Below are 25479 nucleotides of genomic sequence, written 5' to 3'. Positions count from 1 at the left end.
AGGAAAAAAAAAGAAAGAATATTTAATTTGGTTAGGTAGAGAGAAGTACAATGTGATTCAACTCTCTATTTCTCTTTCCCCTGCTCCCCAGAAGCACAGAAAGCCCTGTAAAAATTGCTATTTTTGAAGAGGAAGCTTCTCACTTTTTCTAGGAGGTGCCAGCCTGCATGTCAATGCTAAAGGGTAAAAGTATTTTTAAAAAGCCATAAAAATTGTAATCACATCACCTTGTTTTATGGGTTTTTAAAAAATCTCTAAAAAGAGGGAAGGAACTTAATGCGTAGCCAAAGTAGTGTGAGGAGTGATACCGATCACATATAAGCCAGTGTTTTTCCCTACTGAAGAAGTGCATACCCCCACCCCATGAGAATGTTCTTTGAAGTAACCTTTATGCTGTATCATGACCAAAGGTATGGTCTATTATTTGATTCTCAAAGAGATGGTTTATAAAATCTCTGCCACTCAGAGGAAGTGAAATATAGTTATTAAAGTAATACATTCCTGTTTTCTGCAAGCATGAATAGGCAACTTTTAGCTTCTGGAAATGATTATCTAACTCCAACTTGCCCGTGGGTGGATTAGCATCCTTGATGAGTGTTGGTCAAGAAAGAAGCCAATGACTTTGCTGAATGTGCCAGTTTTTTGGCTTTCTCTAAAAGAAGAAATCACAAACCATAAGGTTAATTAAACTGATTTTCATGGCTCTGTTTAATCTATTTCCTTGGCTTTGAGAACTTCATTTTTTTTAACTCTTCCGTTTCTTTAATATTACTTAAAATTTCTGTTGAAAGAATTTTAAGACAGATTTTAGAAGTAATGTGAGAGAGGACAATGATAAAACATTTAGAAATAGAAGTTTGAAAAATGCAATGTTATTTAATAGGATGAGCTTCAAAGTTAAAAGGCTCAAATTCTATTTGTAATTCTGCCTCTATTCAGTTGTATTGTTAATGTTATATTCCTTAACCTTTCCATGTCTGTTCCCCGAGTCTGCATGTAGGTTAATAGTATTTCTATTCATTGCAGAAACTTTGCATGAGGTTTGAATGAGGTCTATAAAATTTGCTTTAAAATAAAAGCCCCTCAGTACAAAAATACAGTAATACTCTTTGTTATGGACTGAATGTTTGTGTCCTCCCAAAATTCGTACGTTGGAGCTCTGACCTCTAATGTGACTGTATTTGGAGTCAGGGCCTGTGGGGAGGCGATAAAAATTAAATGAAGTCATAAGGGTCGGGCCTCAGTCCAGCAGGGCTGGCACCCTTGTAAGAAGTGGAAGGAACGCTAGAACTCACAGCATGAGGATGGCTGTCTACAGGAAGAAAGTTACCACCAGAAACCAACCCCATCAGACCTTTATCTGGGACTTCTAGCCTCCAGAACTGTGAAAAATAAGCCTTTTGTTTAAGCCACCCAGTCTGTGGTATTTTTATTATGGCAGCCCATGTAGATTAAGGTACCCTTGACATTACATTATCTTTAAATCCTACAAAACTTTTAAATCTTCATTCAAGAAATGGCTTGCTGAAAAACCTGGTTTTACCACTTAAAAGTCACACTTTAAGAGAAAGAAATACTACTAACACAACATTGTAAATCAACTATCCTTCAATAAAATATATTTTAAAAGAGGAAGAAAGGAATATTTAATGAGTACTTACTTAGCACCAGACATTGTTTTAGGTGCATTTTAAAAAATGTATTTAATAATTTAACCCTCAGAAGAACTGTAGGTGGTAGATATTTTTGTCCCTATTTTACAGATAAGGCAACTAAGACTTACCCAAGGTTGTATAGTTAGTTAAGTGATAGGAATGAGATTCAGAGTCCCTCTGAAGCTTTTAAATTACACTCTAATTCCTTCTGTGTTTCTACTACTGTACTGCACTCAGTAGAATGCCAGGCAGAGTGCAAAGACCAGAAACTTAGTGAAGTGACTTACGATCGCAGAGCTAATTAGAGAAGTGAAGATCAATATTGCTCACGTTTTGCACTCCATTTTTAAGCCTGTGTAAGTGCTAACCATTAGTCATGAGAAATATCAGAAGATGTTGAACAAAATGAATTGCATATGGAACCAATCTTAAACCATAAAATGAGCCTGAAATTTAGAATCTTTCTACTTTTTGTCTCTCAAAGAATGGAAGTAACAGTTGATAAGAAAGATGGATAGTAGTGACATATGATGTACTGACCTGTCTTCATCCTAGAAAACAGATTCTAAGGTACAAAGAAGATGAAGTTATGGCTAGATACCTTTTCTCACTTTCAAATGATGGTACTTTTTGGTATTTTATGATAACCACTGCCATACCTTCATGGGTACTTGTCACTCTGAAAACTCTTTGTCAAGTGTGAAGGTTGACTTTTCCCAAATTCCATTTTTGATTAGAATGAGCTATATAGGTATTGATCTGAAAAGTTCACTTCTTTTTACTCTTTAATTGACTTTGGATTTGAATTCCCAACTCCACGACTTTTGAGCTGTATAATTAATCTTGGGCAAGATACTTAATACCTCTGAGCTCCCACCCCCAACCCATTGGGGGTAATAGAATCACATTCAAAGGGTCATTGTGAAGATTAAGAACGCTTGGGACTTCCCTGGGGGTCCAGTGGTTAAGAATCCGTCTTGCAATGCAGTGGACATCGGTTCGATCCCTGGTCAGGGAACTAAGATCCCACATGCCACCCAGCAACTAAGCCCACATGGCACAGCTAATGAGCCTGCGTGCCACAGGTAGAGAGAAGCCTGCGCACTGCAACGAAGAGCCCTCATGCCACAACGAAAGATCCCGCGTGTCACAACTAAGACCCGATGCAGCCAAAAAATAAATAAAAATTTTTAATAAAAGAATGCTTGTGAAACAATTACCACAAGGTAGGCACATATTATGGCCTCAGAAATGTTAGCTGATCTCATTGTGAACTATGGTATTGACCATACCTCTGAAGATGGGAAAATAACATCAATTTTAGAGGGTTATAAAATGGTACTTTGTACCTTCTGAATATTTCTAAAACCTTGATTCAGGAGATGAACTTCCAGTACTAATTTATTTTGTCAGATACTCAGGATACCTAAATTAAAAACACTGTGGATAAATAAAATACAGTTGACTCTTGAACAAGTTGGGGTTAGGGCCGCTGATCCTCGATGCAGTGGAAAATCCCTGTATAACTTAGTAGTTAGTTAGCCTTCCATGTACGCAGTTCCTCTTTATCTGTGGTTCTGCATCCTCGGATTCAACTAATCTTGGATAGGGTAGTACTGTAGTATTTACTACTGAAAAAATTCCACGTGTAAGTGGACCTGTGCAGTTCAAACTCATGTTGTTTAAGGGTTAACTGTAGTTCTTAATGGATATTGGGATAGATAGAACTAAAAATATGTTCCTAATGACAATATATATGATTTAAAAAATATTGATATAGGTGGTAGGACAGGAACATGGATAAAAAAAGCTACATACCTTAAGTTCCATGAGAAGACTGTGTCATAGTGAGTGAGTACTTACCTGTTAATAAAAGGAGACAAGTCAAAAGAAGTAAACAAGTATTAATAGATCTCTGTGCCTGAAATGACTGGTGAGGAATGAAAGCAGTTCATGTTGCCAGTTCTGAATTGAAGAAAAATGTTTTAATTATAGTAGTAGGATCTTTGTAATTAAATAATGCACATGTATCAGTTCTAAAATACTACTGAGCATCTCTATAGACAAGAACAGTGCTAGGTTACTGGGAATACAATTTAAAGTAAGATAGAGTTCCCACCCTCAAGCAGACACAGACAGTAATAGAAAAAGTCCCTAAGTATATTAGATTTTATTGCTGCAGTGAGAAATTACCATAAACTTAGTGGCTTAAAAGAGCATAAGTTTATTAGCTTCAGTTCTGTAGGTCAGAAATCTTATGTGGATCTCACTGGGTTAAAATCAGGGTGTCAGCAGGGCTGTGTTCCTTTCTGGACACTTTACAGGAGAATTCATTTCCTTGCCTTTTCTAGTTTCTAGAAGCCATCCATGTTCTTTGGCTCATAATCCTTTCCTCCATCTTCAAAACCAGCAGCAATGGGGGTCCAGTTCTTTTCACACTGCCATCTCTTTGGGTCTCTGTAGCTGGGAATGGTGTTCTGATTATAAGGACTCATGTGATTAGATTGGGCCCACCTGGATAATCCTGGATGATTATTTATTTTTAACATCTTTATTGGAGTGTAATTGCTTTACAATGGTGTGTTAGTTTCTGCTTTATAACAAAGTGAATCAGCTATACATATCATATCCCCATATCTCCTCCCTCTTGTGTCTCCCTCCCACCCTCCCTCCCTATCCCACCCCTCTAGGTGGTCACAAAGCACTGAGCTGATCTCCCTGTGCTAGGCAGCTGCTTCCCACTAGCTATCTATTTTACATTTGGTAGTCTATATATGTCAATGTTACTCTCTCACTTCATCCCGGCTTACCCTTCCCCGTCCATGTGTCCTCAAGTCCATTCTCTATGTCTGTGTCTTTATTCCTGTCCTGCCCCTAGGTTCATCGGAACCAATTTTTCAAATAGTTTAGCAAAAACCAGTAGATGTGAAAGTGTTACTCAAGAGATTGTTCCTTGTGGGGGGGGGCGTTGGGGGGGAAACTCTTCTAAAGCACCTGGCCTTGATTCTGTGGCTTCTGTTCCTTTTTAAATCAATTGTTTTGAGGTATAATTTACTATGCAAAGAACTAAGCCTAAGTGTACAATTACTGAGTTTTGACAAGCATATAAATCTATGTAACCACCACCACAGTCACATAGAATATTTCCATTGCTCCAGAAGTTCCTTGTGCCTCTTTGCAGTTAATTTCTTTCTGCTTCTGGCCACAGAACGGCACTTAACCTGCTTCTGACATTACAGATTAGTTATAGATTCTGTATTAAAAAGTATTATTTTTTTGAAATTCGGATTATTTTATGGTTTTTAAAACTATTTTAATGGATTACGTTGGTTTAGAACTTCAGGGGTTTCCAAATTAAAACAGTTTTCCTTCTGCTGTTTATGCTGGTCCTCTCAGCACTGAGGTTTCCTAGGAAAGATATTACCTGCAATTTACAGATAAGAAAACTGAGACACAGTTATAGAGACCCAGAGTTAGTATAGGACAGTGTGAATTCTTGCTTGTTGAAAAAGGAGCTCAGTTGGAAGTTTTATGAAGGGAATGAAAATATCTATTTTGATTTGACTGTGTCTGTGCATTTTTGTTTCAAATCAGTTCTTTTTACCTCTTTTGTCTCTAGCACATTAAGTTCTGATTTTTTTTGGTTAAGTTATTTTATTTATTTTTGGCTGCATTGGGTCTTCGTTGCTGCATGTGGGCTTTCTCTAGTTCAGGCAAGCGGGGGCTACTCTTTGTTGCGGTGCTCAGGCTTCTCATTTGTGGTGGCTTCTCGTTGCGGAGCACAGGCTCTAGGCGTGCGGGCTTCAGTAGTTGCAGCACACAGGCTCAGTAGTTGTGGCTCGCAGGCTCTAGAGCGCAAGCTCAGTAGCTGTGGCACATGGGCTCAGTTGCTTGGCAGCATGTGGGATCTTCCCGGACCAGGGCTCGAACCTGTGTCCCCTGCATTGGCAGGTGGATTCTTAACCACTGCTCCTCCAGGAAAGTCCCAGTTCTGATAAATTTATAAAGAATGAAAATAAGGGTTTAGGATTTGTGCTGAGTCTCTCCCCCTCCCCCACTTTTTAAGCGACTTTGATCAAATCACCAAGTTTCTGAAGTTTAGTTTTCTTATCTGCAAAATGAAAATTAAAATTCAGAGTTGTCATAGGAATTAAAACAAAGTGTATGAATGGACAGAAGTCTATTTAATTTTGGGAGAGATTGTACTGGTTGTTTTGTCTTCTTCTTGTTAGGTTCTTTTAATTTAGGCACATGCTAGATGATCAGATCAACTTAAAAAAACAACCTCTAAGGGAACATAGAGAATGCTAAGACTCTTAAAATGACATGTACTATCTGTTAGAGTGAAAATTTTCTAAGGGGAAAGAAGAAGATTGGAAATAAAGAGTAGTCAATTTTTGATCCTGAGAAGAAAACAAAAAAAATGACTTATAATTTTCTTTTTTAAAATTGCATTTATTTCTGCTCAAAATAAAACTACCATAGAATCTTTCATACATCCTATCTCTGGAATCCTAGAATCCTCTTAAATGAAACTACTTGACTCTGATGTCATTTTGCTATTATAAAAATTCACCCCTCTTGCCCAGGTTGCAAGATAGACATGTTCTCTTTAAAAATCTGCTTTATAGGGACTTCACCGGTGGTGCAGTGGTTAAGAATCCGCCTGCCAGTGCAGGGGACACGGGTTCCATCCCTGGTCTAGGAAGATCCCACATGCCGTGGAGCAACTAAGCCTATGCACCACAACTACTGAGCCTGCACTCTAGAGCCCACGAGCCACAACTACTGAAGCCCGCACGCCTAGAGCCTGGGCTCTGCAACAAGAGAAGCCACCACAAAGAGCAGCCTGCGCACCACAATGAAGAGTAGCCCCCGCTTGCCACAACTAGAGAAAGCCCGTGCGCAGCAACAAAGACCCAACACAGCCAAAAATAAATAATTAATTAATTTTAAAAAACAAACAAAAAATAGGTTTTAAAAAAAATCTGCTTTATAGTCAGTAATAATAGGTTCTGAAGAATTTCTCTACTCGGGATTCTGGTAATTCATTTCTTGATTTAAAAACCTTTCAATAGGACTTCCCTGGTGGCGCAGTGGTTGAGATTCCGCCTGCTGATGCAGGGGACACGGGTTCGTGCCCCGGTCTGGGAAGATCCCACATGCAGCGGAGCGGCTAGGCCCATGAGCCATGGCCGCTGAGCCTGCGCGTCCAGAGCCTGTGCTCCGCAAGGGGAGAGGACACAACAGTGAGAGGCCCGCGTACTGAAAAAAAAAAAAAAATATATATATATATATATATACTCCAATTTAGCTCTATTTCCTCCTCCCCTTCTGTGCTATTGTTATTATATATATTATAGCTATGTATGTTAAAAACCTAATAGTGTAATAATAATTATATAATTTTATGCTTTTTAAAGAAGCAGAGAGAAGAATGGAAGCAAGTTTTTTTTATAGAGTTTCTTATACTAAATCTTATTATTTATCATTTGTTATCTTCCTTTCTGTGAATTCAAGTAACTTTTTGGTGTCATTTCCTTACTCCAATACAACTTTGCTTCTTCTTACTTATCTTATGCTGTTATTATCAAATATGTTACATTCCTAAATGTTGCAGGCTCAATAATACAACTATATACATATTGTTTTATATATTCAATAATTGCTTTTTAAATAGTTGAGAGGTGAAGAAATGTGCATTTATATTATATCTTTGATTTTTTAAAGTGGATTTGAATTACTTTGGGGGTCATATGCTTTCAACCTGAATAGTTTCCTTTACTATTTCTTGTATTCTTACTCCAATACAACTTTGCTTCTTCTTACTTATCTTATGCTGTTATTATCAAATATATTACATTCCTAAATGTTGCAGGCTCAATAATACAACTATATACATATTGTTTTATATATTCAGTAATTGCTTTTTAAATAGTTGAGAGGTGAAGAAATATTATATCTTTGATTTTTTAAAGTGGATTTGAATTACTTTGGGGGTCATATGCTTTCAACCTGAATAGTTTCCTTTACTATTTCTTGTAAGGCAGGTCTGCTAGCAATGAATTCTCAGCAATGAATTCTTTCAGTGTTTGTTTATCTGGGAATGTCTTTATCTGTCTTCATTTTGAAAGATGGTTTATGGTTTTACTGAATATAAGATTCTATTTTTTGGGGGGGGAGGCTGCAGCAAATGGCATGTTGGATATTAGTTCCCCAACCAGGGATTGAACCCATGCCCCCCGCAGTGGAAGTGGACCACCAAGGAAGTCCCCTGAATATAAGATTCTTGGTTGACGTATTTTTTGGGTTTCAGCACTTTGAATATGTCATCACACTGCCTTTTAGCCTTCATTATTTTTGATGAAAAATCTGGTGTAATCTTTTTGGGATTTCCTTGTGAGTGAGAAGTTGTTCTCTTGCTGCTTTCAAGATATTTACTATGATATGTCTTGTATATGTATGATGTCTCTTCGTGCTTTCCTACTTGGAATTTGTTGAGCTTCTTGGAAATGTAGATTGTTTTAATCAAATTTGGTAAGTTTTTAGCCATTATTTCTTTGAATATTTTTTCTCTTCCTTTCTCTACTTCTGTGAAAAAAGTTTTCTTCTCTCTGCTCACCATGTATATGTTACAGTGCTTTATGGTTTTCCACTTTTTTCTGAGACTGTTCATATGTGTTCTTTCTTTTTTCTCTATGTTCTTCAGATTGTACAATGTCTATCCATCTATATTCAAGTTCGCTGATTTTTCTGCTAATTGATATTTACCGTTCAGTCCCTGGAATGCATTTTTCTTCTTGGTTATTGTACTTTTCAACTCCTGAATTTCCATTATTTAAAATAATTTCTATATCTTAATGATATTGTCTATTTGACAAGAAATTATCAGGGCTTCCTTTACTTTTTTAAAGCATTTTTTCCTTTAATTCTTTAGACATATTTATAATAGTTGTTTTAAAGTCTTTGCCTGCTAAGTCCAACATCTGAACTCTTTCAAAGGCAATTTCTGTTGCTTGCTCTTTTTTCTTATGTAGGGACCATACTTTTCTGTTTCTTTGCATGTTTCATAACTTTTTACCAAAAACTGGACATTTTATTTTATTTTATTTTTTAAATTAATTTTTATTGGAGTATAGTTGATTTACAGTGTTGTGTTAGTTTCTGCTGAACAGCAAAATGAATCATTTATACATATTCATATATCCACTCTTTTTTAGATTCTTTTTCCGTATAGGTCATTACAGAGTATTGAGTAGAGTTCCCTGTGCTATATAGTAGGTCCTTATTAGTTATCTATTTTATATATAGTAAAAACTGGATATTTTAGATAACGTAGCAACTGAGGATATGATTCCACCCCCAATTCCCACACATTCACCAAATTGGATGTTGTTGTTTACTTGTTTATTTGTTTAGTGGCTTGGCTGGACCATTTTAGTGGTCTATTTTCTCTATAGTGTGTAGCTACTGATCAGGAGTCACAATGTTTGGCATGCACAGAATCATCCTAGGATGATGGTGGTTTTAGCAGGGCTGTCTTTGGTTGTCTCTTTCTCTGTTCTCTTTGTTTAGCTGTCTGTCTCTATAGGTATCACACCCATCTGTTAGCTTCCACTAATTGCTCATTATCATTATAATTAGCTCATTATCAGTACTGCCTGTAACATAAATTCTTCCACAGGCTGATGCAATTAATATTGGGCCTCATTGCAGGTGTAATTTTGCAGCCAGTCTTTGAGGTTTTTTTCTCAGGAGGACTCTTTTTAGCTGCTTCTTTCCCTGGTTCTCCCTAGTAAAATTCTAGCTGTTGTAGCTTGTTACTCTCAAAGATTTACCAGTCTCTTAATTGCTTACCACCAAAATCTCTATTATCTTCTGTAGTGCCCTCACTATTAACTTTCCCACACTGTGTTCCAAATAAAGTCATTTCCCTTGGGGAACACTTTGGAGCTTTCTCTCTTTTTCTGTCCTGCCTTTACCCCTGGGCTAAACCTCTGCCACTGCCTGGAGTAGGAAGTGAGCTAATGGCCCCTTCTCTTGGAATGACACTGCTGCTTGGTCTTCTGGGTGTCTTCTGTTGCAGAAACTTTAACCGTATGAGCAAGCTGGGGCAAGGGCAGTTGGGATCCCAGTGTTCCTGGCTTGCCTGCTGTGGTAGAACTTCTGTCCCACAAGTGGGGGCTGGCTGGAAGAAGTGAGGACCAGACCTCTCAGCTGCTCTTGTCTCTTACAGAGCTTCTGCAACAAAGAGGTGGAAGTAAGAGAAATGCAGGTGGACTGCCCCTCCTAGCAGATATCATAATCCTCAATTGGGATTTGGGTGTAGAGGAAGGCCTACATTCTTGATTGCTCTCATCTGAAATAGCAACTGTGGCTTGATAGTATCTAAATTTCCTTACAACTTATTTACAAATTTAGAAAACAGTATCTATTTGTAAGCTGCATAATGTTGCTCTAATAATGTCTTTAACACTCATACAAAAGTGTAGTAATATCAAGATAGCTTAAAATAGCAAAAGTTGCAGTAATTTTTTTACATAGGGTTTTTATATGTTATATATGTTACAAGCTAGTGAAGAACATGCAGCACACACATGAGAGGATATATTATTTACTGTTTTCTATTATGCCTAAACAGTTGAAAATACTGAAAATGTATAACCATTTGTCCTTGGGCCTTATTGGATGTTGAATGCAGTGAAGTATTTTTTGGATCTAGGGTATCTGTGATTAGCTCATAACAGCATTAAGCAATGAGGTTGCCTTTTATTGCTGTTACTTGTTATCAAATAGAAAAATGCCTTTAGGCATTAGGTAGCAGAAGGTGAAATACTTAGTTTCATTAGTTCCAGAGACTTGATGCAATATAGTTACACACCTCACAGCTGAATGACAAATCTTTGCTACTCTTAAACTCTTTGGGAAGGTTATTTTGGATTATATAGATGGGTCTGATATAATCACAAGGGTCCTTATAATAGGGAAACAGGAGATGAAAGTTAGTGGTAGATGTGATGTGAGGAAGGGGTCATGAGCCACGGAATGGAGGAGGCCTCTAGAAGTGGAAAAGGGTAAGGAAACAGATTCTTGTCTCAGAGCCTCTAGAAGAAACTAGCCTTACTGAAACCTTGACTTTATTTAGCCCAGTGAGACTTATTTCGAATTTCTGACCTCCAGAACTGTAAGAGAATAAATATGTTATTTTAAAACACTAATTTTGTGGTAATTTATTACAGAAAGAATAAGAAACGAATAAAACAAGGAAGACCTGACTTACCGTAACAGTGTGGTAAAGGTAGTCTAGTGCTAATAAAATATTTGTATTTTCTGAGTACTTTGATTTTTGTTTCAGGAAAAACTTGTCTGACTTTTAAAGTTTTAGGCATCTTCATAGTTTTATATCCTAGCAGTTAGACTGCACTAGGATTATCTGATGTCATCTTTCTTCTGTTTCTAAAAGTGAAATGAGAAGTAGATCAGAGCAGAAAGGTTTAATTGAATTCACACAAATAATCCCATAGGTTAGTATTATACATTACCAAATTAATGCTTTCCTTTTTGTTCTGTATTACTAATATGATTGCTTACATTGTTGCCTCAAAACCAAGACTTAAAATCAACTATTAAAGGCAAATAAGTTCTGTCATCACAGGCTTATCTGAGACTTCTGTTCTGAGCAAATACAGGCTTCTTTCAGAAGTAAATGGATTTTAAAAGCACAATGAAAGGAATGTTCCATTTAAATGGTAAGCTAATAAGTGTCACAAATACAGTATTTTTTTTGAAAACATTTAATTTTTTTTGATTAACATTTAATGCAGTTATAAAATTTACTGCATAATTCTCAAATTGTGTCATTGGGAAGCTGTATGAAAACTGCCATATATTAAGTAATTATCACATGAAAGATGTTCAACACTGAGAAGAAAATTTGTAAAATGACATGCTTTTTTTTTTTCCTTTTTTTCTTTTCTCTTTTTTTTGCTTATTTATAGGTAAATCCTCACTGAGACTACCTAGTATAAGAAACAGGGAAAGGATGATTTTTATTTTTAAGCTGTTTGGAACCTAAGTCATAATTTGTAACTAGAGCATGGGGTCTTTTTGCCAAGACTGCCCTGAATGACTAGGTTGCCCAGGCTAAGTCTGTTGGCTGGTTTGATTTTTATTATTTAAAACTCTGTTGTTGTTTAGCAAGTGATATTTATTCACTACAAATAAATTAGAACATGCAATTGTGTGAAAATAAGACCTAGTGATACATTCACTTTTAACAGTTTGGTATAGAACCTTCCTGACTTTTCCTGTATATGTTATTTCTAAGCTGTTTTTATCACATAGCATTACATTGAATATCTTTTCATGTGACACTGACATGAGAATTTTAATACGCGGCAGTTTTTCATAAAGCTTAAGTTCAGAATCTAGAATCAGACTTTGATTCTGGACTTTTCAACTTAACACATGAGTTGGAAAATAAACCTCATTTGTAAAATGGAGATAAATTATAGGATTGTTGTAAAGATTAAATGAGATCATATGAAGCATTTAACACAAAATCTGATATACAGCATCATTTAATAAATGGTCACTATCTTTATTCAGGTGTTCTGTTACATGAACATACTATTGGTAATGTAACAATTCCTTATTGTTAGAAAACTTTTTCTAATGTTTCACAGTTAAAAAAAAATGCAACATTTAAGCAACCTCTAAAATGCCAAGAAGCCTTACGAGGTGTGGGATTGGAGGATTGAATTTTGGGACGGCTCATGATCAAGAATAACATCCATATACTCTTTTTTAGTTTTTAATAGAATGATAGCTCAGTCTTATTTTGTAGGCAAATACATGTAAAATAATGTACTGCTATAGTCTGTTTATACTGTATCTCTAATACTGAGTTATTTCACTGTTTATAAGTTCAATTTAGAATGTGGTAGGCGAAAAGAAAAAACTTCCAGTTATGTTTACTTAACTATGTTGTTTAAACAGGACACTGAGGTATACAATAACAATTGGTACATGAGATGACCTATAGTTATAATGCTCTCTTTGCCAGTGGTTAGGTGTGTGATTTTTGGACAAGTTACTAATACCACTGGACTATAGTTTCTTCTGAGTAAAATGAAGACAGTGGACTAGATCAGCAATTTTCAAATTTGAGTATTGTGCAGATCCTTTCAAAGGAATATTCAAATTCTTAAACTATATTGTTGTTTTTAATTATGTACTCAGCTTTAGTGTAGACAAACATGAAGCTAAATAAGAAGTTCCCTCTGCTGCATCCATGTAGAGCTACAAAACCAAAACAAGTGTAGTACAAACAAAACTACAAAACCAATGTATTAACATCAGCATGATGAATGATAATGGTTTGCTGAAACTAAAATGCTGCTGCTTCCCATGTGAATATGTTATTCCTTGCTACACTATAGGTTCTTTTGCATTGGGCTACCTAGACTACAGTGCATGAGATGCCAATTTAATTCTCCTGACATGTTGTTTTTATTAAAACTATTATAAGTCTTTGGTTTAGTGTATCATGATATCATTTGGCCTTCACTGGCTCAACTGTATCGCCTGCCTCTCTACTTTTCTCATTAGCCTAGGATAGTGAGGGAAATTGATGATTTCCTGTGTTGGTAAATACAAATATGGGCACAAATATCCTGGCAACACTTAATTATAAAGTATTCATTCAGATGACCCAAATTTTCAAAGATCATCCGTGGTAAATGCAGAAAATTTTAAACGTTTTATAGAAAACTCCTAAATTCTTGAATATACAGCCACAGATTTGGGCTGTGGTCCACACTGAGAACATCAAACTAGATCATTAAGACACTTCTATGATTCTGCGACTAGGAAGCTGTTCCTGTAAGTAATGATGGCAACATATCCACACATTCCAGGGTGTCTTACTCTCTTAGATTAGGAAAATGTATTTATGAAGTAAGGGTATTTTTTTTTTAAAGATTTAATTTTATTTATTTTTGGCTGCATTGGGTCTTCCTTGCTGCGTGGGGCTTTCTCTAGTTGTGGCGAGCAGGGGCTACTCTTCATTGCTGTGCACGGACTTCTCCTTGCAGTGGCTTCTCTTGTTGCGGAGCACGGGCTCTAGGCGCACGGGTTTCAGTAGTTGTGGTGCACAGGCTTAGTTGCTCCATGGCATGTGAGATCTTCCCGGACCAGGAATCGAACCCGTGTCCCCTGCATTGGCAGGCGGATTCTTATCCACTGCACCACTGGGGAAGTCCCGGGTATTTTTTAAGTAAGCAAAAATTATATTGTCTAATTGCTGGAGGGCGGTGGTTCTCAAGAGGAGGTAATTTTGCCACCCCCCCACCCCAGCCCGTAGATATTTGGAGACATTTTTGGTTGTCAAAAACTGATTGGGGGCAGCATTGATTCTGGCATCAGTGGCTAGAGGCCAAGGATGCTTCTAAACATATTACAATGCACAGGACAGCCCCCTACAACAAAGAATTATCCAGCCCAAAATGTCAGTAGTACTGAAGTTAAGAAACCCTGCTGTAGGCCAAGGGTCCCCAACCCCTGGGACCCAGATTGGTACCGGTCCTGTTGGGAACCAGGCTGCACAGCAAGAGGTGAGTGGCGGGCGAGTGAGCGAAGCTTCATCTGCTGCTCCCTATTGCTCCCCATCGTTCACATTACCGCCTGAACCATGCTCCCTCCCCCACCCCCCACTGCTGCTGTAGGGCATTATAACCAAAACCAAGGGTAGTTTTAGAGATAAAGAACAGCATGATCATATTCATAAAAACTTCATTATTGGAAGTAAAAAACGCCCTGTAGCTTATCCTATAATATCAACCAGGACTACTTAAAATCAAGTATTTGTGAAATAGATACTAACTTTAAGAAAAAAAATTTTTTTCTTTAATGGATCGAGGAACAAAAGAATGCAAGTATGGTGCCACTCGGTTTTTTTTTTTTTTTGCCCGTGTTGGGTCTTGCTGCACGCGGGCTTTCTCTAGTTGGGGTGAGTGGGGGCTCCTCTTCGTTGCGGTGCGCAGGCTTCTTGTTGCGGTGGCTTCTCTTGTTGCAGAGCACGGGCTCTAGGCGCGCAGGCTTCAGTAGCTGTGGCACGCGGGTTCAATAGTTCTGGCTCGTGGGCTCTAGAGTGCAGGCTCAGTAGTTTTGACACACGGGCTTAGTTGCTCTGCGGCACGTGGGATCTTCCTGGACCAGAGCTCGAACCTGTGTCCCCTGCATTGACAGGCGGATTCCTAACCACTGCGCCACAGGGAAAGCCCACTACTCAGGCTTTCTTAAAGCAAATGTGGTTTCTATATGTCAGTTGCAGAAGCTGTTACCTAAGAAAATAAACTTTGATTTCTCATACATTTTCTCTTTAATTTCTGGTATAAGTCTTTATGTTACACAATTGAATTTGAAAGAATAACCTTTCTAATTGTGGTTCAAAATCATATCAAAGCGATGCCTGAAATATGAAAATCTACCTACCTATCCTGTATGAAACCTTGCTGAATGAAAAAAGCATTGTGTTTTAGCACTAGGGTCGCTTTTTCTTTTAATATTTTTTGGTTTAGTTTTACTTCTTATCATAGAAAAATTTCAAAATACACAAGGTGAGGAGAATAATATAATTAATCCATGAACCCCAACGTACCCATTATTTAGCTTCAGCATATGAACCTTTTGCTAATCTTGTTATATCTTCCCCTCCCCCCACTAGCTCCCTTCCCAGAATTATTTTAAATCAAATTACAGACATCATATTATTCCATCCATAAATACTTTGTAACTAAAGTGAAGTCAGAGAAGGTGTTATCTTGTGGGTACGCTATGGGGGAAGTGGAATTGTGGCAAGTCTTTGGAATGGTGGCTTATTGCAAATAAGTGGATAACCCAAAGCCTTCCATGTAGTAGAAGCTCTATTAAATATTTATTGAATTGAAAAATCTAAGTTATTGTGTGAAGTAATATTACAATTTTAATGTGCCACAAAGGCAATTTACTCATTTTTAAAAATAGTTTTTATGCTGCCTTTAATTTTAGCATTGGCTTTAATCACAGCCTGGCCCCCACTGCTGCTTCTCTCTTTCCTCCTGGCATTTTACTAATCCATATCTTTTCCTTTGGCCCTTTCCCAAGTATATACTCATGACAGTGAACTCTTGGAAATCTGTTACTGCTTTTGTTCTTCCCCTTAAATATTTGCACTTTTAAAAATTCTTAAAGCTAGTGAAATGGGTTTTAAGCAAGAGAGTGACATGAAAAGATTAACATTTTAGAAAGATAATTTTGGTTATGTTATGGAGGATAGATGGGAGGCAGGGACTTGGAGATATAGAAACAGATGGATTTAACAGCTATATAAAAGCTAGAACTCACAGTTTTTGGTGACTGAAGGAAGGAAGGTGGGAGGAAGGAGTTAAGAATGATAGCCAAGTTTATAATTTCAACAACTAAATGATAGTACCATTTTCTGAAAGGAGGAGTACAAGGGAGAGAGCAGATTTGTGGGGAAAATATTCTTCTATGTGATTTCCTAATTTGGTGAGTGGCGCGGGGGAAGAATCTTCTCTTGACTCTCAGTATGGTGTTCTAGTGAAACGAGAATTGTTTTACTTGAGCAGTACTGTGATTTCATTCATGATTTTAAACTAGTTTATGAGAAGAAAATCTGCTGGGCTGTTTGTATTCCCATTTCTTCATGGCATGCAAGTTTTGTGTAGTCATTATCTAGACCAACACTTGTTACCTGACAGTCACATGCCAGAGGTGGTAGACAAGAGAAATAACAATCAAAGTTGGGTACATGTTATAAGGGAATCCTCCAATCCCCCATCCATTCTTTACTTAGTTGTCTTTTATAACCTAGAGACCACTAGATGTTTGATTTACACTGGTGATAGAAGCCCAAGTCCTGAGGGAAGGTGACCCCAGATTTTCCTTGTTCCATGTACCCCTAAGCTTACTTTCTTAGAATACTGTTCCATTGTAGAATTTTCTTTGCCTGGTGAAGGGTCAGTGTAATATATGTACTAAGAAACTTTCAAAAGTTTCATTTATTCATTAGTTAAGATAGATTTCTTCCTTCTTTCCTCCCTTCTTTCCTGCCTCCCTCCCTTCCTCTCTCCCTCCCTCCCTTTCTTTCCTTCATTCCTTCCTTCTTTGGAGCAGTTTATTTTTTAACTTCTTTATAAATACTTAAATTCTCACAATTAACAACTCTTGTTTTTAGTAGACACATAAGAAATTTAGTGTGTAAATCTTCACTGATTTCTGTATTATCTTCACAAAAGAACATTTTACTCCTCTTTCTTTTCTGCTTCAGGTTATATATATGATCTTTATCCAAAATAGTTGGTACTAAGTCATCAGTAGTTTCATCATTCTCATCATTTGAATCAGGTGTGTACCAAGATAGGGCTAATACTAGTACATTAATTGAAGCTGAGTGCATTTGTTTCATGTGAGTTTCTATGACCAAAGGACACTGAGAACGTCTCAGGGTAAAAGCTGGAGCCACTGTCATCTCGGGGGCTGGGTCTCCCTTGTGGATAATTACTGGCTATTCTAGGGTCCCAAAGCTCCAAGACTAGATGGTTCCACCAAATTGTAGATTTCTGTACCAACTGTGATAAAATACATGTAACTAATAATTCAGAAGTGACAATTCTCCCAGGTAAGGTTCAGAGGTTTTGGAGGGTTTCATAGTGATCTCAACAGCTTTAAATTCTTGATATTTGTTTCACTGCTGATTGTGTCACTCTTTGGGGAATCAAAATTTTCCACCAAGTGAGTAGTTCATCAATGAAGTTCTGGAAGAAGATCAAGTCCAAAAGGATCTCCAAAAGTAGCTTTATTTGGTCTTCCCATTTTTAAACCTATCATCGGAGAGAAAATAAATAGAATAGAAAGTGACAAAATGATACAAGTCCTTTTTTGAAACTTCGATGATGGCATGCTTTAAACTCCAAAATAGTAAATGTTTAGCTGCTTATTTCTGGGAAGGACCAATTCATACAGTCCTTCAAACTCTGTACTGCATAACTCCAGGGAGTAAAATTCCTATATATGGAATGTAGCAGCCCAGGAATCTGGCTGTCAGCAGGGAGTCTGCCAGCAGAGCCAGTGAGGCTGGGAGTAAAGCAAAAGCCAGCAGCCTCAGCACAACAGAGACCCAACCAGCCCCGCCACCCAAAAGGAGCCTGAGGGGCGGGACAAAATAGATTTTCTTTATGAAACTTAAAGACAGTAAGGAAAATGGTACCCAGTGGAAAACATTTAGAAAAATAACTTTTGAAAAGAAGTGATTCGCTTCTCCTCAAGTCCATCCCTATGTCTCCCCACCTCCATTACTCTTTTTTTTTTTGATAGGTAAGACGTGGATTTATTTAGAGAGATACACATTCCATAGACAGAATGCAGTCCATCTCAAAAGTCAAGAGCAGCCCCAAAATACGGGGTGGTTAGTTTTTATGGGCTGGGTAATTTCATAGACCAACAAGTGGGAGGATTATTCCAACTATTTTGGAGAAGGGGTGGGGATTTCCAGGATATGGGCCGCTGCCCACTTTTTGGCCTTTTATGGTTAGGCTTGGAACTGTTCTGGTGCCTGTGGGTGTGTCATTTAGCATATGATAATGCATTTCAATGAGTGCCACTTCTATTACTCTTATCATTCTTTAAAACAATAACAAACATCGCAAAACCTTGAAGTTAACCTTCCAGCTACCATTGGCCATCAACACCTAATGGTTATTAGAATATTATACTTTTTTCTTTCTCAGCTTTGTGGCAAATTTTAAAGGCTGGGGGAAAGTATAGTAGACAGTGTACTTTAACTTTACTGTTACTATTATCACCAAGATAGCTTTTTGGAATTTTGTGGCTTGATCTGTCCCTGGATTTTAGTATTGGATTTCAGATATGATCTAAGTAAATGTGGGTGCTTCCAGTTAAAGATGGTAGATTTTTTTTCCAGCTTTATTGAGAAATAATTGACATACATCACTGTATAAATGTAAGGTGTAGAGCATGATGGTACAGTTTGATTTACATATATTGTGAAATGATTGTCACAGTAGGATTAGTTAACATCCATCATTTCATATAGATACAGTAAAAAGAAAAGAAGAAAAAAATTCTTTTTGGTGAGAACTCTTAGGATGTATTCTGTTAACAACTTTCTTATAAGTATACCCTTATTCATGGTTTTGCTTTCTGCAGTTTCAGTTACCCATGGTCAATCACGGTCAGAAAATATTAAATGAAAAATTCCAGAAATAAACAATTCATAATTTTTAAATTGTGAGCTGTTCTGAGTAGTGTGGTTGCCATCCTGCTCTGTCCTGTCCAAGATGTGAATCATCCCTTTGTCCAGCATATCTCTCCCATTAGTCATTTAATAGCCATCTAGGTTATCAGATGGACTGTCTTGGCATCATAGTGCTTGTGTTCAAGTAACCCTTATTTTACTTAATAATGTCCCAAAGCACAAGAGTAGTGATGCTGGAAATTTGGATAATTCTCTTACTGTGCCTAATTTATAAGTTAAACCTCATCATAGGTAACGTATGTATGGGAAAGAGCATAGTATATCTAGGATTCGGTCCTATCCACAGTTTCAGGCATCCACTGGGGGTCTTAGAACATATACCCTGCAGATAAGGGGGGACTACTGTATATCGTTAACTATAGTCAGATGGTTCATTGAACACAGATTTACCTTCACTCTTTCTCAAAACTCCACTAAAATAACAAAGGTTTTTGGTTTTTTAGGCATAAATCCACAATGGGAACAAAAGACAAAGGAAAGGGGAGGGAAATGGAAGGGACTGGAAATTTTAGGTTTAGAAATCTGAAGAGAAGAAGAATGAGTACTTCTTTACTGAATCCTGAAATTAATAATGGTGTAAATTGAAAAGGAACCTGGCTTACCCTGAAACATCTTCCAATACCTTCGTGAAATGGGAATGAGACAACAGGAGAAATTAGTTGAAGGATTCATTGAAAATCTCTTTACATGGTACTTAGTCCCCCAGATTCTCTTCCCCCATCCTGGAAGAAAACTGAAAATTCAGTCCCCCCAAAAAAATGAAACAGATTTTCTGGAATGAGGAACCCTGGACACCATGAGGGCAGGGGTAATGTACTGAAAGAGGAGGAGTAAGTGGAAATTGACGTATTGAATATTGGTATTTCTAGCCTGCTTCCCTCATTTATCTGAGAACATTGGCAGACAAGCTTTTACCTTCAAAGTAAGAGATTGGTAAGTTTCTCTGGAGAACCTGACATAATCTGAAGGAAAAGACTTAAAGATACTAATCATTTGGGTATCCCCAGGGAAATAGCACAACCAGAGCACTTTTGCAGTGAAGACCACTATTTGCATAAAGTTTCCAATCAGCTTTTTAGCCATCACTCCCCACTCCTAAATATGAGGAATCAGTGAAAGATCACTAGATATTTGAAAAACAATTTTAATATGAGCAAAGCCAAAGCAAATAAGAAACAGCAATTTAAAGGGAACAGAGCTCATGAAGGAAGAAGGAAAAAAAATTTTAATATATCACTAATAATCCTCAGGAAAAAGGTAATGCATCTAGTATAGGGTGCTCTAAAAAAGGAACTTTCAGAAAACCAAACAGATTTTAGAAATTAAAAACATAACAGAGTATTCCATAAAAGTTTTGAAGTGACCAAGAAACTAGAACTAAAAGAAAGAAATATAATTTAGGAGAGAAGAGTAAGAAAATTAGAGGACCCGTCCAAGAGATTCAGTAACCAAAAGAGGTTCAAGTAATAGGAGTTCCAGAAATAGAGAATAGTAGAAATGGAGGAGAAGAAATCATCAAAGAAGCCATTCCAAGAAACTTTCCATAACTGAAATACAAGTTTCTATATTGAAATAATCCAACAATTGCCAAGCATAGTGAGATCCACATCAAAGGACCTCTTAAATTTCATAGTAATGATTTTAAAAAAGAAAATCCTACAGAGTCAAGAGAAAAACAAGTTTTACTGCAAAAGATCAGAAATCAAAGCTCAAGCTTCTCAACAGTGAAATCTACTAAATATTGGAGAAATGACCTCTAAATTTTGAAGGAAAATAGGTTTTTAAAAAAAAAAAAAAATTTATTTATTTTTGGCTGCATTGGGTCTTCGTTGCTGCGCACGGGCTTTCTCTAGTTGGCGGTGAGCAGGGGCCACTCTTCGTTGTGGTGCACGGGCTTCTCATTGCGGTGGCTTCTCTTTGTTGTGGAGCACGAGCTCTAGGCGCACAGGCTTCAGTAGTTGTGGCATGTGGGCTCAGTAGTTGTGGCTTATGAGCTGCAGAGTGCAGGCTCAGTAGTTCTGGTACATGGGCTTAGTTGCTCCGCGGCATGTGGGATCTTCCTGGGCCAGGGCTCGAACCCGGGCCCCCTGCATTGGCAGGCAGATTGTTTTTTTTTTTTTTTTGATGTTGGGGGTAGGAGTTTATTAATTAATTTATTTATTTTTGCTGTGTTGGGTCTTCGTTTCTGTGCGAGGGCTTTCTCTAGTTGTGGCAAGCAGGGTCCACTCTTCATCGCGGTGCGCGGGCCTCTCACTATCGCGGCCTCTCTTGTTGCGGAGCACAGGCTCCAGACACGCAGGCTTAGTAGTTGTGGCTCACAGGCCTAGTTGCTCTGCAGCATGTGGGATCCTCCCAGACCAGGGCTCGAACCTGTGTCCCCTGCATTAGCAGGCAGATTCTCAACCACTGTGCCACCAGGGAAGCCCCGGGCAGATTCTTAACCACTGTGCCTCCAGGGAAGTCCCCAGAATGTTTTTTTTAGTTTGGTGATATTGTGATGCCCATTTAATTGGTCTGACAGGCACTAGAGATAGTAATTCAATGAATAGTTTATTCATTTATTTCTGGATATTTTTGCCACCTTAATTTAATTTTAAGAATTGGAACACTGGAATGGGGTAAAGGGGGATGATACTATGGAGGGAATGTTAGATAGAGAGCTTTTTGCTGTAGAATTTGGGGTCTTGTTATTGGTAATCAGGAAAGATTTGATGGTTTGAATTTGTCAGGCAAGGAGTTTGGGGGTAAGAAGTTGTTGAGGCTGAGGCTACTTGGAGCCAGTAGGGACCTCTTTGTTTAGATGTATAAACTGATCATATCCTCAGCCTGGGCTGTCAGCTTTTAAAATTTCTCCCCATGTGTTACTTTTTGCTGCTGACACTTTGCTTTTTGATACAGCCTCTTCAGTTTCTTAGATTTAATAATTTTAAATGAATTGTGGGGTTAAATTCATCTTAAGACCAGCCAGGTTTTAGGTTGTATTCTCAAAGGCAAAATATACACAAAGTATACTGTGTGTGAAACATCATCCATTCATTCCATTTTTGATTAAAACAAGGCTTTGGGAGTTGGGGTGTTTATGTCTGTTTTCAGAAACAGATGGTTGTGTGGTTGTACTAGAAGCAGATGTTTTGTTTTTCTGGGAATTGATTGAGACTTAAGTGTGAAAGCTTAACCTGAGCTAATTCTTAGGGAAGGATGAGAAAGACAAGTTGCTTAGTTCCCAAACATACTTTAGAAAAATAGCTATCTACTTTTCATGTCAGTTCCTTTTTTTTTTTTTTTTTTCCTTCCTTCCTGTGGTTGCTCTGATATAGTTAAAGTCTTTGTGGCTTGGCCAAAGGGCCAGTGATCCTGGAAACCATTTTAGTGAGAGGATCTGTAGATGATCCAAATGGTCAGTTCTAATGAAATGAGGACACTGTGATCTGTGGTCATGCAGAGGCCACAAAAAGGGGAAAGTCCTTTTCACTCTCATCAGAGTGGGGGGGTCACTTCCATGAGGGAAACCAGTGGGTATTGCCAGGACTACAGACTCCTCTCTGTAGTCCTTGGATCATGATTCTCCATACTCTGTCCTGGATCTGTTCTTCACCATTGCTGATTCCACAAAATATACCCTAACCACACATCCAGTGGGAGGAACTCAAGAATTGGCAATACAGAAGAATGCATATCCCTTCTCAGTTTACCCAAAAATCTCTGTTGTGAAGTGGTTATAGAGGTGTAGCAGTACTTGAACTGGTCCATTTCCACTTATAGTGTGCCTGGTACATTCTCACCTTCATACCATATGTATTCCTTAGCCCATACACTCCCAAATGTTCTTTATTCTTTCTCTAAATCCTACTTATTTTTAAAAGTCTAACTGAATTTCTACCTCTTCTGAGGAACCCAGTTTTAACTTTCATTTTCTTATTTAACGTTGCAAGGATGTGTGTCTAGTTTCCCTTACTAGTTTTAAATTTTATTTATTTATTTATTTTTGGCTGTGTTGGGTCTTCGTTTCTGTGCGAGGGCTTTCTCTAGTTGCGGCAAGCAGGGACCACTCTTCATCGCGGTGCGTGGGCCTCTCACCGTCGTGGCCTCTCTTGTTGTGGAGCGCAAGCTCCAGACGCGCAGGCTCAGTAGTTGCAGCCCATGGGCCCAGCCGCTCCGCGGCATGTGGGATCCTCCCAGACCAGGGCTCGAACCTGTGTCCCCTGCATTGGCAAGCAGACCCTCAACCACTGCGCCACCAGGGAAGCCCCCTTACTAGTTTTTAAGTCCCTTATATGTAGGACTCATGCTTTATTTGTATCTTGGCTGGTAGTTAGCAAAGCCAGGAACAACAGAGGTTATTGTGATTTTAGTGTAGCTGTCTAACCATGAGCCAACATCCTACAGTAGTATGTCAGGGACTAGCCCATTTATCAAAAGATAATAGATCTTAATAGATCTCTTAGAAGCACGTGTCTTATGCAGATAGTAATTGTGGTTTTTAAAAGCTAATGTGTGTAAGTTACTTACTTAAAATCAAGCTGTCTTGTAGCCATGCATAATTTTCTTGAGCATTTCGTTGAAGGTAGTTACACTTTTTAACTGGCTACATATAGTTTTAGGAGAGGTTAAAGAATAGATTTAAGTAAGCTGGCTGCCTGCTGGCATGTCTAAGAAGGGCAGAAAGTCCTGCAAAGCAGTTGTTGGCAGGGATTAGATCTCTGGATGCCCTTGTCTGTCAGGAAAAGCCCTCTGTGCACCCAGCAGCTCCCATAAATGTTAATGTTGCACTATGCAGGGAGCCAGTGCTGGGGAAAAGCCTGTCCCTGGGTAGGCGTGGGTGAGTGTGAGAGGGCTGCTGGGTGATCTGCCTCTCTGGCTGAAGTAGATTGCAGAGCGACCTTGCCTTTTCAGGGCACTGGTGTGGGGAATTCGTGCTACCCAGTGAATTTGGGGAGATTCCTAAATGCTGATATATTTTCAGCTCTAAAGTGATAATGCCCTTGTCGGAGTGAGGAGCAAAAAGCACATAGGGGTTATTTTAAAACATGAATCAACCAATTCCTCGTGTATGTCGTTTATTTGCTTGATAGAGCTGTTCAAGCAGAGTCTTACTGTTGTCAAAGGAGTTGGGATTCCACATAGTTCAGGGATTGCCCTTCTTTTCCATTCCCCAGGGCTCCTCCTTCCTTTAAATATTTAGCATGCAGATGCAGTTTCATGATCCAGCAGGAGAATCTCCCCAATTTCCACATATATCACAGGGTCAGCGAAGCAAATGATTATAGTGGCAGCTCCACACAAACCTGGCAGTGCTACTGCTAGCAGGTTTCCTGTAACCTTGGTGTCTCTGCAGCAAGGTTAGTGGCTGTGTATTTACTGAAGCTACAACCTTCTTTTTCTCTTCTCTCTCTGCTTCCACACATCTCCCCACCTCCCCTCCTGCTACCACCCCCTACCACTTAGGTTTATAAACTTGCAAATGGTATGCAGGGACTAGATGTGCATTTAAAAAATACATTTTAGAGTTTTTTAAACAGTGTATTACAGAAATATATTTCAATGTCCAAAAACATGCTCTAATTGTCGCAGTTAGTGGCAGATTAAGGAAACAATATAAAATAGACTATATTCTAGGAAGTCGCGCTTGTTGAGTAGGCATTTATCCGACAAATTGAAATGAGCTGCTTTTGTGTGTTGGCATATATTCCAGAGTTGCAATTGTATTCACTTTTTAGTGTTTATGTAATTTTTGTTGGCTCCTTTCATGGAAATAAGGGCTCACTTTATCTCTGACCCTTTTCTTATTACAAGTAAGATCCTACAAGAGCAGCAATATTCACCTTAGTATAATTTGTAAAAAAGAAAAAAAAAACATTATATGTGTAGCCACTTATTTTAATTTAGTGTTAGTTATCTAATAGTAGAAGTGGTTGAAGGAATCCTTTTGGAAAGGAGATTTTTTTTAATAGAAATTAAAGGGGTGTTGCTCAGCAACTCTTAATTATTCGATGTTTATCGAATATATACTATGGGAACATATTGAGCACTTTACAGATTCTAAAGAAGAAGAATATGTCTTTGTCTACAAGGTGTTTCTTACGAATTTGAGGAGATGAAAGTTGCCTATGGAACAGTAAGTGAACAAGACTGTTTTAAATAAGGTATTAAGCAATGCAGTAGAAGTTCAAGAATAGAATGATACATAATGGACTGATTTGCCATAGAAATATTTTCATTAGACATGAGATGAGTGTTCAGAGATGTCACCCAGTTTAGTTAATGTAGTTCAGGGTAGCTGTTGGTGGAATTCTGGCTAGGTTTATACACACAGACACACACACACACACATACCTGTTTTATGCTGTATTTGAACACATCAGCCTGGAGTGAGCAGCCATTATTTTTTGCTACCTAAAAACAAGTCACATATACTAGAAAGAGATGAGTTTTTAGAATCAGATACATCTGATTTCAAATCCTAGCTGTGCTTATTCTTAGCTGTAT

At 38.0% G+C, this 25479-nt stretch overlaps 1 protein-coding gene and 1 pseudogene across 4 annotated transcripts in view; one reads left to right on the top strand and one right to left on the bottom strand.

Annotated features, from left to right (window-relative positions):
* MCU (mitochondrial calcium uniporter) overlaps positions 1-25479 on the top strand; it is a 208081-nt gene that overhangs the window by 77384 nt on the left and 105218 nt on the right. The window lies entirely within an intron of this gene.
* LOC132593661 (glycoprotein endo-alpha-1,2-mannosidase-like) lies at positions 12862-17618 on the bottom strand (annotated as a pseudogene).

This window comes from Globicephala melas, chromosome 16 (genome assembly GCF_963455315.2).
Source record: "Globicephala melas chromosome 16, mGloMel1.2, whole genome shotgun sequence".
Classification (NCBI taxonomy): Eukaryota; Metazoa; Chordata; class Mammalia; order Artiodactyla; family Delphinidae; genus Globicephala; species Globicephala melas.
This window is presented reverse-complemented; position numbering and strand designations above follow the sequence as displayed.